Source organism: Micrasema longulum, unplaced genomic scaffold, assembly GCF_059751315.1.
Source record: "Micrasema longulum isolate JH-2025_06_02 unplaced genomic scaffold, ASM5975131v1 h1tg002293l, whole genome shotgun sequence".
Classification (NCBI taxonomy): Eukaryota; Metazoa; Arthropoda; class Insecta; order Trichoptera; family Brachycentridae; genus Micrasema; species Micrasema longulum.
In genome coordinates this window covers 62,144-78,314 of record NW_028279447.1, presented here as the reverse complement: position 1 = coordinate 78,314, position 16,171 = coordinate 62,144, and the positions used below count along the sequence as shown (strand labels likewise).

Genomic DNA, 16,171 nt, shown 5'->3' with positions numbered 1-16,171 from the left:
CCATTACACCACGAGGCCGATAAATAATAATCACAAGAAATCATTACTAACCATAATAGTAAACATTTGTTATAAATAAAAAAGCAAGGGCATACAAGACTAAAAGGCGGACGTATTGCCCCTGGCAATTTCATGCAATCTAACCAATAACAAATACAATAATGATAATAATAGGAATTACATTTAAAAAAAGTTTTGAAAAAATAAACAACAAAATTATCATATTTCTTAACTGAATTATTTCACATACTAGGCAACGCCTGAAAACAATTTTGACAAAAATATTTTTTTTTATATTTTCTATTATTAATAATTTCTAATTATTTAATATTTAATAATTTCTAATTATTAAACTGCTTCTTGGACCAGTTGGTTTTGTTACAATATTTGAGTTTGTGCAAATGTTTGTAGACAAAAGACTGAATTACACCCCCTCTGGAGTCATTAAGGTGAACAAATTATATTAGACTTATATTAGTATTTTCCACCCATGTTTTAATTTGTTAATATTTATTATTTATGGTGCTCACGTTATTTACATGCTTTTTTTGCAACTAGCCTAAATAAAATATTACAATTTCTATTATTTTCCGATTTTAAAAATATTTTACAAGTGTCGTGTCCATTCTAGAAAGTGTAATGTTGTGTAATATTGCTCCAAATTAAACCTTGACCAAGTTCGCTCTCACGTTGGGGCTTCTTTCTGAGGGTTGAAAGTGGCAAACAGCCGGTTAGGGGTTCATAAGGTTTTTTAAGTATCACAAGGTGTTTGTATGGCTAACAGAAGAAAAATATTGTGAGAATAACAAAATCTTAGTAAATAATCATTATTATTTCGCTATCCGCATCCAGACTCCAGGCCAAGAGGTTCGAAGTTCGAACCCCGCTTTACCACAGTTTGTTTCTCATTTTTTAACACGGTTTTTTACGGCTTAAAGAAAAGAAATTCAAAATCTAAATATTTTGGTACATCCTAAGAAAGCAAAAAACATTTTTTCACACTGTATCTATCGGTCTTACGCTTCAGGTACCAGTCCAGAGACAGTAAAACGTTGCGTGTTAAGCCGGCATTAAAACAATTATTTAACTTCGCTCCCTCCTGGAATCGAACCTGGGACCTCAAGAATGGTAGGCGAATGTGTCAACCACTGCCAACACTCCTTGGCGGGCTTTTGTCTACTCGATTTCCTTTTTCAGGATTTTTACCTGGGGTGGTAATTCTGAACGCTTTTGCGAGCGTAGAAAACGCTTTTTTATTGCGGATTTAGTACGTAAATACGCTCTAAAAAACGTTATCTATGCTCGCAAGAGCGTTCAAATAATAAAGGGTTGAAATAATACAATATGGAAATATTTCACATTAGGAAAGGTTTAAAAAATAATGTTACTTTGATCAATAATCAAACAAACTTTCAGTATAGCCCATTATACGATGTTCTATTGTCATAGTCACCAAATACCTATTAAAATCACGCCCTCCCTTCATCCCCTCCCTCTTTTTCTAACTATTTCCCCAACAACATAAAATATTTTCATAACTTAATCAGTGCATGGAAGGGTTGCTTATTAAAATGCATGTCGTGTTGGTTTTTCATTTTTGTGCAATATGGTGAAGGTGTATAGTGGGTTTTGCATGTTGGTTTAATTGGTGTCCTGACGAAGAGACGGGTACGTTTTGAAATCAGCAGACATAAAAAATCCGGTTAATGGTTATTTACAAACATTTAACAACATTTAATGGAATCAATCGCTCGGTGACCTCCTGAAAATTCCCGAACTTTAAATGATGCTGACGTGATAAATCATAGTTTTCAAAATCAATCAAATCAAATTTCATAGTTCAAAAGCTTAAGTCTGGTCATTTTAAACATTTTCTCTGCCTATCCCTATGGGAAAACGGCGTGATGGTAGAAGTAGTAGTAGTAGTAAAATATTTGTATAAATATGAGAAAAATAAGTGTTCAAACATAGGCACAATGGTAAATATTTCATAGAGTGTAAAGTGGCCAATTAAACCAGCCAATGACATGTAAATGCCTAGTTTTCCATATTACCATGTCCGAAAAGTTATAGTTATAGGTTTTGTTTCCCATATGTTCCCTTCGGCAAGGCTCATATCTTGTGGCAAGAGACATTTCAGTCGACTCCTACGCAACCTTATTTATTGGCGCGCCTGAAAATTATTTTCATGGCTATCATTAGCAACCCCTCCCCTCTTCCCATTGACGTCATCCATTCATCCCCGTGGGTATATTATTCCATAAGCCAGCTTCGAAGACTAACGAGAAACCGAGAAAAAATCTCAAGCAAAATATATTACGTCCGCAATGCATACATTTTAAGCCGTATGCCAAACTCATAATTTATTAAATTTTATTTATTTATTTAAATAATCCAACAGCAAAAAATGTGAACAATGTTTACGGAATTTACATTTTACATATTCTACATTTGATCAATTGAAAATAATATTCATAATATATTTTATGAATGTAATTATTATTTATTGTAAGTTAGGTTCTTCATATTGAAGTGTGAGTTGAAGTACTCTCTTATGGTGGTGAAGGTCCAGAAGAAATTTCTTCGGTTTCTCTACATGAGGGAGTGTGGATATTATCCATGGCTTTATCCTACCGAGTTCCTCTAGGGTATGCTTGGTTACAGCAGTTTGAAGACTAGAAGGAATGTGTATTTAACTACGCACTTCTTTCGATTGTTGCGTGGTATTATTGACAACCCTGAAATTATGCGGAGCATTAGCTTTTATGTTCCGGATAATTACCTTAGACAGCGTCAGCATAGACTGTTTCACATTCCAATATACAGCACCAACCTGCCAATGGTTATGCCTGTTGGAAGGGCTATCTCTATGTTGAACAATATTACTTTGGACATTGACATTTTTCGTAACAAGATTCTCTTACTTTTTTAACATATTATTCTTTGGATATTATGTATAATTATGTGTTTTTTTATATAAACCTTATTTTACCTAATTATTTCTATATGTATGAATTAAGATATTCCATTTTGTAATGAACATATATACAAATAAATAAAATTGAAAAATTAAATAAATATTTTTGTTGTTGTCAATTATTATGGCTTAACATGGAAGTAGTCTAAAAAGCCATAAAAGATTAGTGAATTCATTAGCAAATATAATTTGAAATGAATAAATAAATGTATGAATATTTCTTTGCTGGGTGGACATAAAAATATAACTGCATTTTTGTTCATTTTGCGATTTATAAGAGAAAATGTTCCTTATGTGTATCTGCATCAATTGTGTTAACATTACACTTAAACGACTAATCAAAAACAACTTTGTGCCTATTAAACTTTGGTTTTAATAAAATAAGTATGCGCATTTGTCGGATGGGGTGGTGGAAATGCCAATATATTAAGCCGTCTTAAAATATTAAAAAGGTTTATTATTAAGAAAGTTATTTTGATGAAACCTTTAACATTTAATACGGAAAACCTAAGTAAACTATTTAAAGTTCATACAGTAGACACTATTTACAAAATAAATTATATTATTCAAATTTTCAAAAAAAATAATAATAGAAGAATTAGACATGAATAAGTCACTCAGATACAAAAAATAAAACATGAATAAGTCATGGTCAAAATAGTTTTTATTTTCAAAGCAATAAAAATTTATAATAATCTTCCAAATGAAATAAAAACTATTAAAACTATTATACAACGAGTAAATAAATTCAAAGTGAATTCAAATAAATTTTTTGAGCTCGAGTAAAAACAATACTCTATTTTAATTATTACTCATCATTCCCTTTCCGCACCTAATGGTACATAGGGCACTGAATCAGTACACCAATCGTAGAGTATCTTGATAATTTTTGTTACATGAAGGTAAGGTGATCAGTCTTACGCTTCAGGTACCAGTCTAGGAACTATGAAATATTTTGGTGTGAAAACGCCTCTTAAAATAAATACTTTAAGCCAACCATGTCAGGAGTCGAACCCGAGACCTCTATGGTAGACAAACGCGCCGACCATTTCACCATAAACTTATTTATTGACAAATTATAGAACCAGAATGATTCAGGACGTAATTAAATAAATAAAAAGTAAAATAAATATTTATTTTATATGCTGTTATAATAAAATATATATTAATGTACTTAATTTACGTACAATTTATCCCAAATGAATATGAGTTATGTTGTCGCGTAAAGTAGTTACGCCGCCGCCGTGGGGAGATTATTCGTTAACCGTATTAGCCCGAATATAACGCGACCTATGTTTTTATTATAAAGCCGGTATAAAGTTACGCCTGGGCATAGTGGTAAAATAAGGGTTGGAATACCATCCCTATTCCACCGCAATAATAACGATGGTATTTACATGCCTAGACGTAACTTTCTAACAGGTTTATAAGTAAGGCTCCAATTGGTGCTGGAATGAGAGGAAATATTCACTTATCTAAACCCCGAATATAACGCGAATGTTTTAAAAAAATATCGCGTTATATTCCAGCTAATACGGTACTTATATTGCATTCCGAAAATAATCAGATGAGATTTAAAGAGCATTAAAAAAAAATCTTAGTTAATTTTACAAAATAATAGCTTGTGCTTTATATTTATTTATTATTTCAATCTGAATCAATAATTACATTTGTGAAAATATAATTTATGTGTTTTTATTTAGTAGTTTCTTGTAGTTATTATTTTTTCAATCGCAAAAATTAGCACGAGCATTACTATGGTAAAAAGTTGTGAATTATTTTGTAAAATCCACGCAAATGGTTCTAATCTGTTAAGTCAGCCTTTTTTTACATGCAGGTTAAAGTTATCAGTTTTTATAATTCTGTGTACTTAAAATAAATGTTTTTAAATTTAAATTTTTGTTTTATTTTATTCAGAAAATTTACAATCATACACATTGAGTATTAAAAACAAAGATTTATGAACATAAAAAGACCAATTAAGTTTTTATAAATTAAGTAAAAGATGTAAACATTAAATGTGATCAGTAAAAAACAAAAAAAACTCAAGTGAGAAAAGAATAATCGTTAACGCTTTTGTTTTTCAGGGAGGAATTATAAAAAATAAAAAAATAATATAAACTCATTTCATTAAATCAATTAGTACCTATCCTTTTTTGTAGATAGACATAGATTCTTGAATTTCTCACCATGTGGATGTTCACATTTTAATATAATTCCTTTAAAAACAAATTTTTCATTAAATAGCAGATTTGCAATACTTTAATGGACCTAACGATATTTAATTTGCAGATATAATAGTATTTTCATTTAGAAGTAACATGTACCTACTTGTATATTACAGCACACCATAATTGTATTGAAAGACGTAAAAATATTTATTCTTGGAAAATTGATTACCCTGAAAGCTAACTATAATATTTTCTAGCAATACAATCAAGAATTAAAATATGTAGATAGAAACGAAAGAAGAAATAATAAGAAAAAATAGTAAGGCAATTTCAAAAACATATTAAATATATCAATAAATTAATAAAGCCCGTTTTTTGACGACCCGAATGAAAAATATTTGTTCATATCCAAAGAAGATAAGAATTCTCGAGTCCTTTTTAATATTCGATTTTAGTATTTCCCTTAAACGTAAAATCCACGAGATATTTTGGTAAATATTTACCTCAAATTCAGTCCAATTTTATAGCATGAGACTTTTTTGCGTTACGTAAAATATTACCTAAATAAAATGAATCTTGAAAGGGTAAGAACGCTCAATGGGTTTGGACGACAGAGTGCGCATGACACGTGCTAAATTGTCAATTTCGAGGAAATATGAAGGAAAGAAGAATCACACAACGTAAATTAATACGAAAAAACGACTTGGATAAGAAATATCGACCAGGGTTCGCACACGAAGAAAAAATAAATTTTAAGAGTATTGTTTTCATTACGTACCAGTATTGACGTTCAGCTGTCTAAGAGTCCTATTTAACAGGATAATAACACATTAACACTCTTTAAGGTTCATTGTAAGTCAAGGAGATATATTTTCCAACGAATTTCACTTTATCTGTAAACGTTTTGAGAAAAGCGCCTGGGAATGAGAGGACCGCAATCCGCGGAGTCTTACTGTCAGCTAGAGGATTGCGCGCGCGGAAATCGATAAACACGAAGAGCACTGCGCAGGCGCGTTGCAAAAGGCTATGCGCGCTACAGAACGACGTAAATACACACGTACACGTAGGGACATCTATAGCTACTATAACGTGGACTGGTTTTTTTTATCGAGTCAATCGCCAATTGCCATATCACTGCTGAGAAGGTCCCGAGTGAGGCTCGAAACGCGATATCCGAGACCGCGGCAATTTCTCAGCTTCGAAACATTTTTTCAAAGGTCAAAGAGAGTATTGAAAAAAGTTGTGTAAAAGTTTTTGAGTGCTTTTAGCAACTTTATTTTCTCAAGGGAAAATATAAATCTTTTCTTTGTGAATAGTTAAACACGGCATGTTACTTATTTCTCTTTATAATTGAATGAAAGCTTAATTTATGTAAAGTTCACGTTTACGAAGGATACGCCTACGTAAAATAATATGTCTTACGAACTAGGCATATAAAAAATAAATTAAACATGAAATTACCCTGTTCGCAGTCAATTTGATATTATTTATCAGGTGTTCACGCCCCTTTTAATTGTTTTAGGAATTTATTAATTATCATCATTATCATTCCCCTTTCCGAATCCCGTGGCGCATAGGCCACTGCATTTGCAACCCAAATGCAGAGTATTTTGATCACCTGTTTTGTGAAGATAAGGTGATCAGTCCACGAACAATGAAATTTTGCAGTTTAAAAACCTTTAAGATATTAACCCAGGACCTACAAAATGGTATACGATGCGCCATCATTCCAATAATACAAAGCGAAAGAGAGTAGCCATAGAGTCAAAAACAGTCGTCTAGGATTCTGGTTTTATTTCACACACATAACCGTTTTCTTCATCCACCTGGACACAGAAAAAAATATAATCAATTTATTAAAATTCATCTGCGGCCTCCGTGGTGGAATGACTAAGACACTTGACTCGCGCACGGGCGGTTGGAATAAAATTAAACTCTTAAACAAATAATAATTAAGACTGTACATTTAATTTTGTGTACAGATTGATATAAAAGTATTAATACTAAACTAATTAAGTAAACTCAAAATTCACTGTGTAGATACTAAATACAACACAAATTTGATGGATATTAAGTAAATCCATAAAAAATAGAATTTAGGAAATTGTAGATTAAAATTGAATCTCCCGCCTTCATTCATGTGATAAATTACAAACAACTTAAATACATTATGCACAAATAATATTTAAAGATAACATTTTGTGATTTAATACGTAAATAATGCATATGGAAATCCGTGCACAAATGTAAGGCTGAGACGAGCATTATCGTCAAAATCAAAAAAAGGTTTGCATCGGTTTGGACATGTAGAGCGAATTTACAGTTAAAGAACGGCTAAAAGGATCTGCGATGCGAATGCTGAAAGATGCAGAAAACGAGGAAGACCGAGAAAGATATGGCATGATCAAATCCAACAAATACGTGAAGATGTACATGTCGAGAGTAGGAATAATCGGCGTGCGTGCATGAGAAGATGTATAAATGTAAATAAAAAGAGGTCTGTGCGCAAAGAGAAAGTGATATGGCGTTCTATCCTTTCTGTTTATCTCTACAGGAAAACGGCGTGATGGTTTGTTGTTTGTTGTTGTTAAAAAAAATATACAAAAATTGTTTCGTCGATTGAGACGTGCAAAGTGACTTGTCAAATTAAACAACGAAAAACGACAAAAATTGGGATTCGAATATTGTTTGCAGAAAACGAGGAATACCGAGGAAAACATGGCATGACCACATCCAAAAAATACTTGAAGATGAACATTTCAAATGTCGGAATAATCGGTGTGCGAACAAGAGAACATGTATGAATTTTAGGTATAGGACGTCATACTGAAGCTATGTCAATTCAGTGCGTATATATGTGTACCGTGACGTACGCTTCCCATTGTTTCATATCGATGTACCTATCTAAAACTTGAAGATGGGGGGTCGGTAGTGTATCTTCGTAATCGCTAGAGAGAATTTATTTTCGATTATACCGACAAGGTGGGGGGTATGACGTCTTTTTCTTCCCATCATAATCAAGGCCCAGGTCACGAAGAATTAATTTAAACCTATTTAGGTAACTTCTCATAGCTCCGTGTCCGGTAAAAATTTGGAACGTTTCAAAAGTACTTTGGTGATGACGGCGTAAGTTTGCTGCATCAGCCAGCGTTAGGAAAAACAATTTTAGTGATTTTACCTGTAGAAGAAGGACGGTAATGATCTCCCAACGCTGCTGCGTATTTTGTTTTATACAGCGTTTAGCAAAGCTAAGGGGAAATTTTGAGAAGAAAGGTATGTACCGTTCTTTTACAAGTTGCGGCTCTTGCTCGTTCATCTGCTCTCTCATTTCCTACGATATCAGCATGTCCTCGTATCCAGCATATTTGATAATCATCCCTTTGATTTTTAGATCCTTAATTTAACTCTGAATATCTACAATGAATGGATTTACCGACTGAGTATCAGTTAAAGCTTGAACGCCCGAACGACAATCTGATAATATTTTTGCCCACCTCTCTGGTGGTTTTTTAAATAACTATTCAAGAATAGTTCAGCCTGAAAAACTGAGCAGAAATTGTCTAATAAAATAAATAAAAGAACTTTGTTTTAAGCCACTAATTTTTATGTTTAACCGACCGAAACTTTATAAAAATTGTCCAATTTAAATGTTGTTTAAATGAAGACTCAAAACGGTTTTAGGTATGTGGAGGAATTCACGTTCAATTGATTGCTGTCTTTCAGAACTGATTGTTCGAACTCACAATGAGAAAGTTCAGTGCTACTGGAAATTGGACATAAAAAATGTTTTCTTATACGTGGTAACAATTAGAGCATTTAATTGTAAGTTTGTGTCCCGCAAATGTATGAAAAAATAATTAAAAATGGTTTTGATGAAAAATGAATATGAATACTTTTTAACAAATAATAAAAAAATCACGTTTTGTCACAAAATTGTGTTTTTTTACTAACCTTTCTTTTTCAGAATCGATTATTCTTATCGATCGGTTGTGAGCACTTTACTATTAAGTTATTTAACAAAAGTAAGAGAGTATTAAATATAAAGATATAAATGTACCAGATATGTTTTCGTTATAAAGAATTGTATTATTTAATACTAGGAAATGTTTTGGTCGAATAATACGATATATACAGGTAATATATTTGTTAAGTAAAAGTAGATAATTGTATTTCCCTTATTCGAAAAGCAGATAAATTGATATTTGACAGGATGAAGGTCTCGTTTCCTTATTACGTATTTAAAAGAATTGTGGTATAGGAAACGAAAACAAATTATCCAGGATTTTAAAAATTCTATTCCACAAAATATCAATTTCAAATATTATTACAATTTCATACTGTTGCCGTGTTTTTAAAGTGTCATTCTTAATTATGTAGGAGTAAAAATGTAAAAAGATTTTCAGGGTGAAAAATCAACCCCACATTTTCATTTCGAAAACCTTTATTGGAAAGTTCCCAAAATACTCGGAACTTTGTAAATTGACTTTTAATAATTGGTAGAGTAATGGTTGAAGCTCGGATCCCTGACCTGTCAGTCAGCGATACTACCACGGGACCATTATCAGACTCATCATTCACATGTTTAATTAATGTATTTATTTATTCGCAGTACTTTATTCAATTGACAAATTTTGAGACATTAGTCTCAACCCCATGAGACCAGTGTCTTGTTTTGAATTGGTACGAAATAACAAACTTAAACAATATAACGCAGCTAATGTTATACAAAATAAGAGTCATCATTAAAAATAACACAAGACACATTAATATTAAAGAACAAATAAAACAAACATGAACCAAAGTCAAATGTTTGAAAAATCAGTAAGGAGTTTCCTACCTAAATCCCACCCGCCATGGAAAATCCTATCCAGAACTCTTCTCCTGAACACAAGTTTTGTCCTTGAGAGCTTAATACGCTTTTCAAAAATATTAAATACAGTAAAACTCTAATTTAACGAATCGATTGAGATTAGATCCCATTCGGATAGTTGGATTTTTTACGAAAAAAGGGTCCATTTTAATTAATTACTCTTTGTATGTTGAACATTAGAAAAAAACGATTAAAAAAAAAAGCTTTTAATTAATCAAATGAAAAGGCAACACTTTTATATGTTCAGCGTAGTAACATGTGCTGCACGTTAGTACAGTATAAACGTACCATACTGTAAATGAAAGTCATCGCTTGATGAACACCTCGGTCAAAGTAAGCTGTTTGAATGTCATCAGACGTTTTCCTCTTTACAGTGAGAAGTTGCATGTGGTAAGACTCGGGCTGACGTTCCATCCAGTTCAACGCAGTTTTAAGGCCGGCAAATGCTTCAACAGCTGATGGTCCCGTGTCTACTTCGACAATTTCGACAACTTCGACAACTTCGACATCAATGCCATCTTCTTCCTCGACACTTTCTTCTCTCATTTCAATAAGTTCATCATCATTTAGAATTTGAAACCCAGGGTCTGATGAAACACACACCATCCACTCTCTTATACCTTCAGCATTAACTCCTAAACATACAAGATTTTTTTAAAGAATGTTTCTGAATTCCTCAAGTGATTCTCCTGTCTCTTCTCTTTCTTTTTCTCGAGCTTGAGAATTCTGAAAGCGATTCGGATAGTCGGAGTTTGGATAATTTGAGTTCTACTGTACTCTCAAAGTCGTGCGGGTTTTGGGTATAACATAATTCATACTCTGGGAACACATCGTACGAATATTGTGCTGAAATCTTTCCCTATTATTCAACTAGAAGTGTGTCAATGCCTTTTAGGTAGAGTTGTCTCATATCCAGTACCTTTAATATCCAGAACACTTTGCAAATTCAAAATTTTCAATTGAAAATGGATTCTGAACCCAGAAACCGTCCTTACTAGTTTTGAAAAAATATTGCGAAAGAGGTGTTTTAGTATAAAATTGCTCCAACACTGGTGTTTCGCGGAACACATTTTGGAAACCCAGTTTATAAGGGTTGGAGGGTGCCGGAATATGATTCTTAGTAATAATTTCTGTGAAATTACAAGAGGCTTTAAAATGGATGCCGCACAAACCCTTCGTTAATTATTTCATAGGTTGCAGTGAATTGAAACTGGGATTTGATTATCATTGGTTCATTTTTTTTTTGTGAAATGAATATTTCACCTATGTGAAGTTGAATATATTAACAAAATCCTAAGTCGTACACTGTACGAAAAAGTTGTCTTAAATTAAAATTAACTAATGGCTTTAACTCAATTTGACTGTCTTTTTTGAGCCATTTGTCTATCTAGATAAAGCCTTTTCATCATAATCATTCCTTGTTCGCTCTCACTTGTGCACCCTCCTAAGTCAGGTTCGCGTCCCGTAGTTCTGAAACGAACTGCCGACGAACAGTCAGCAGTGGACGTTCAGGACGTCGTAAACCTGGTGAAGTAGGCAAGCGCGGTTAAGGCTCTCAGGAGGCATACGGAGTACATGGCCAAGTCGACCGTACCGCCTCCGCTTGATGACATTTGGCGGCCTCCGTGGTGTAGTGGTCAAGACGCTTGACTCACCCACGGAAGGTTCCGGGTTCGATTCCCGGTGAGAACACAAAAAATTAAAATGTGATTTTTCTCAAGCCTGGGTGCTCTGTGATGTAATTCACCACTGTAATTAGGCCTCCTGGCCTGTTGTGGTGCAAAAAAAATGTTTTAAAAAATATTTGTCACCAGAGTTTGTTCTCTTATTACTTCATTCCTCACAAAGTCGAACCACCGCACACCTAAGATTCTTCTTAGACACCTATCTCAAAACTGCAATTTCTCAGCAAAGATTATGGATCAATCTAAAAAAAAACGGTTTTAATCTGTGGCAAAAGTATTCCTTAGAACCTTGAAAGTATCCCTCCAAAGCCCCCACCCCTCGGGTGTCCATCCCCCTCCCTAAATGTGTCCCTGTCTGCGTTTTTTTTATATTTTACACAAAAACGGTTAGAGCTAAAAGAAAACTGTCGATGGCAAAAAAAAATATTATTAAATTATCTAAAAAATTATACTTAACAATTATTCACTACCATTAGTCCAATCTTTATGGCACTAAAACAATTCAACCTAATATAATTTTGAATGTGTTCGTCTACGAAATAATCCTAGATTGCGCGGTTCATTTTTTACATCTCGTAATGTAAAAGGCGGAGCGGAGTTAGCGAATCACGAATCATAATAATGTCCCTACCCTTGAGAAAGAGCCGAAAATATTGCTACCGAGGGACTCGTCTTTCTAAGAGTATTTCACCACAATTCCCGTGGAGAAATGTCGAGACAGTTTTATCATTTTATATTCCCTTTTACTGTTTTTTTTAAAATAAATATTTGCGTTTTTTACCCACGACTTACCCAAATATTACAATTTCGGGGCCATTTTCAAAAAAGCCAAAAATAACTGTTCAGAATGTAGTTGAACGGGGTTCGAACATCAGACCTCTGTTTTAACTATTTATAATTCTGGAACTCTACGACTTTACCATAGTGAGATTTGATTTTATAACAAGGAAGTTCAGCGCTACGGGAAAATGGATAAAAAAATGTTTTCTTACACGTGGTAAAAATTAGAACATTTAATTGTAACGCGAAGTTTCTCTAAAATGTATGAAAAAATAATCAAAATAAACTACAACTTAAATCGACGTCACAATTTCTTCTAAATCAACCAACGATGGAGTGTTGTGATAGATTTCCGGTTTTTCGTAGCTCTGAATTTTCTGATTTTGCAATTTTTAACTCCTATACAATGAGTTTTGAGACGGTTTTTCTCCTAATTATTATAATTATTTATTCATATTTTTTTTTAATAAAAAAAAATGTTTGCGTTCTTATAATTAATGTTAATACTTCATTTTAAGGGCCTTTTTTAAGGAGTTGTAAATAACTCTCTATTAGAAAATGGGAATCAAGTTGGGGTAGAGTGGGATTCGAACCACGGATCTTTGATCCGTGAGTCCGAGACCCTAGCCACGGGACCACAACCCGATTCAATTATTATTATTATTCTGGATAACTTCCATATCACCATTTTCGTAAAAATCACCTCAAGGGTGCCGTACAAAAAAACATCCCAACTTGGAGCTACAGAGCGCATAGGCAGGCGGTTAGGATTCAGTTCCTGTTTCTAATTTTATAAAATTTTATATTCATATTTATTTATTCAACGGCTTGTGCCTTTAATAAAAGTTTAAAAATAAACATAAAACAAAATACAAAACACCGGTGTATGTATAAACAAAAAAATATTTTTTTCAAAATAACGGGAGACATGTTTAGCATTGTTAGTTAATTAAAAAAAAAAATCTGGAAATTAAAATGAAAAATTAGCAAGCTGTTAATTAAAATTTAATCGGAGAAAAAGTTTAGAATTACCTTTAAAAATGTATGTACTTACTTATTTTTTGTTATGGTTTTTGCCAAAACTCCATCGAATATCCACTCTTCAAGAAAAAAAAAACTCTTTCGCTTATTAGATGTACTGAATCTAAATAACCACTTCACTCACACTTTAAGATTGAAAATAAGATAATGCACTCAATTATATTTCAAAGTAAAGGTTCAAAAAGTAATAGCAAATTAATATTTCCCATTGCACTCACATCTCTCTTAATGAAAACGTTCGTGGTAGATATTGAAATTCAATTGAATTTCGCTTTCGACTAGAATTTCAATTATGCCTGGCGTGTTGGATTGTGCTGAGTCAAGGTATTTAAATACCATTTTACTTGTGATTATTTGTACTTTACTTTAGCTAGAAAATAATATTGTGCATTCACTCATACACACACGCAATTCTACATATTACCTCAAACTGTTAGCTTAACAAACACTAACAATATTGTTACATTAACAATGTTTCTGTACATATATCTTTTATAATGTGGACATCATCAGAAGTCTCCAGGAGACCCTATTGCCAGCCAGCACTTCTGCCTCTTCCTACGTCAATTCCGCGTCTCTTAGTTCCGTCGAATAAAGCCAAAAATTGTCATTCACGACCTTCCAGGACGGCGGGAGTCCGCAGGTGAAAAGAAGAGCCAAGTTGGGTTTGCGCGGCACGTGTCCAAGGCAGGTCCACCGCTGCATCCTCAAGACGCTCGTTATAGGAGGTTGCTGCGTCTGTTCTCGGGCTTTAATGTTAGTTATGAAATCAAACCACCTTATGCCTAATATTATCCCCGAGCACTTGAAAACTCTGAAAACTCGGAAGTTTGGTGTTTTGATTTTTAGTAAGGTTCCTAGATTCGCACCCATATAGGAGAACCGGGGTTATACAAGAGTTGAATAATCTCTAGACTAGAGTTCCTCTCTGCTCCAGCATTTTCTAGGTGGTTTGCAAGCTTTTTGTGCACGCCACCATCCTCAGTTACGTAAATTCCAAGTATTTAAAGCAGTTTATTCACATTATTAATATTTATTCAGAGTTCTTACTTAAAAAAAAAAAATATATAATTTATTTTTAAAAATATTTACAAAATAGTCTTAAATTAAAGTCCCACTGAGTTGCATACATACAACTCGTCAGCAGGTTCTTATAAATTGCATCGATTATTCACACTGAACCTACATTTATTTATTTATTTATTAGTTTATACATACAATGTTACAAAATGGCACAAAAAACACTCTGGCAAATTCTGCTAGTACTAGGAGTATGAAGGGTCGGCAAGCCAGAAATATTAATACGCCTAATGTTGCAATCGGTTCCTATATGGGCAAATGCCTGTTCTAAGAAACCGATTTGTTGCGGCAAATATGGTTAACGAATATTTTTCCTATAAATAAAAAACAATATTGAAGAAATAAAAAAAAAACAAAAGAGAAGAAAAGAGAAGAAAAGAGAAGAAAAGAGAAGAAAAAAAAAAGTTTACATTAAATGTAAAAATACAATTAAATACATAAATATAAAGCATACATACTTCGTACATACATATACACATACATACATATATACACACATATACATACATATATATACACACATTCATACACAATATATATGCACATGCGAAAATACAATAAATTTATATATGATTCAATGGGATAGCATAATATTTAGATTACTATCTTCAATAAATTCTCCGATTCCTTACTTCCAATGTCTGTCAACCAAATTTTTAAATTTCTCTTCAAAACTGATGGTTTATCAGATTTCCAAAATGACGGTATCAGGTTGTATAGTTTAGGTCCGTCATATAGAAATGATTTTTGGAATACCGCTGTACGTGCTATTGGAATCACCAAATCGTTTCTTACTGTACTCCTGGTTGAGTGCGCGTGACTCACAGTCACCTGAGTGCTCCTATTTTTGTGGATGTCAAGTATTACTTTCGTTATGTAGATTTGCCTTAAGCCAAGGACGTCTAAGGATTTGAAAAGGCCTTCACTCGGATGATTGTACGGTTTTCGCAATATTATCCTCAATATTGATTTATGTACCTTAACCAAGGGATCAAGAATAGTCTTGGCAGCTCCTCCCCAACAAATACAACCGTAGGCCAAAACAGAGTTGCACAAACCAATAATAACCATTAATAATAATTTAGTTGAAAAATATATAAGATTATCAAAAATTAAATGATTAGTTCTTACCACGCATGTGTGATATAAAATTTGCCCATGCATATTCCTTAAATTCTTCCACCTGTTAACTTTTGTGAAGTTAAAGAGCTGAAACCTTCATTTGTGCGGGTGAGATTAATCGGACTGAATTATTTCACCTACATACAAGGCAAAGCCTTAAAACATTTTTCAATTTTCATATTACTCCTTAGACTAGCGGGCTTTATCAATAATATTTTGAGTTTATCCTAGTCGTTCATGGTAAAAAAATCCCTTTTTTATTATTTGAAAAGGTCTATTAGTATCATATTTCGTAGTGTATTGGATCTACGCACAATATGTAGCCGTTTGTTCTTTATATTTTGAGAGATCATGCGCTATGACGTAATGAAATAGAACCTAAACAAACGTCTGTTTTGAGAGCTCACTTTGTGACAATCTCAGTCAAATAATATCATGCGAATTC

The 16,171-nt window shown here is 33.1% G+C and overlaps 1 protein-coding gene across 8 annotated transcripts in view; it reads right to left on the bottom strand.

The window, feature by feature from the left end:
* Positions 1 to 16,171, bottom strand: part of LOC148272560 (synaptotagmin 1-like) — an 85,511-nt gene that overhangs the window by 23,722 nt on the left and 45,618 nt on the right. Inside the window, exon 1 of one of the 8 annotated variants that reach the window (XM_088239881.1) lies at positions 5,927 to 6,102. The exons of 6 other annotated variants lie outside the window; for them this stretch is intronic. The gene's annotated coding sequence lies outside the window, so the exon portion shown is untranslated. Of the gene's footprint in view, positions 1 to 5,926; positions 6,103 to 16,171 lie in introns of those variants that run through there. One more of the 8 variants, XM_088239876.1, reaches the window with a different exon arrangement.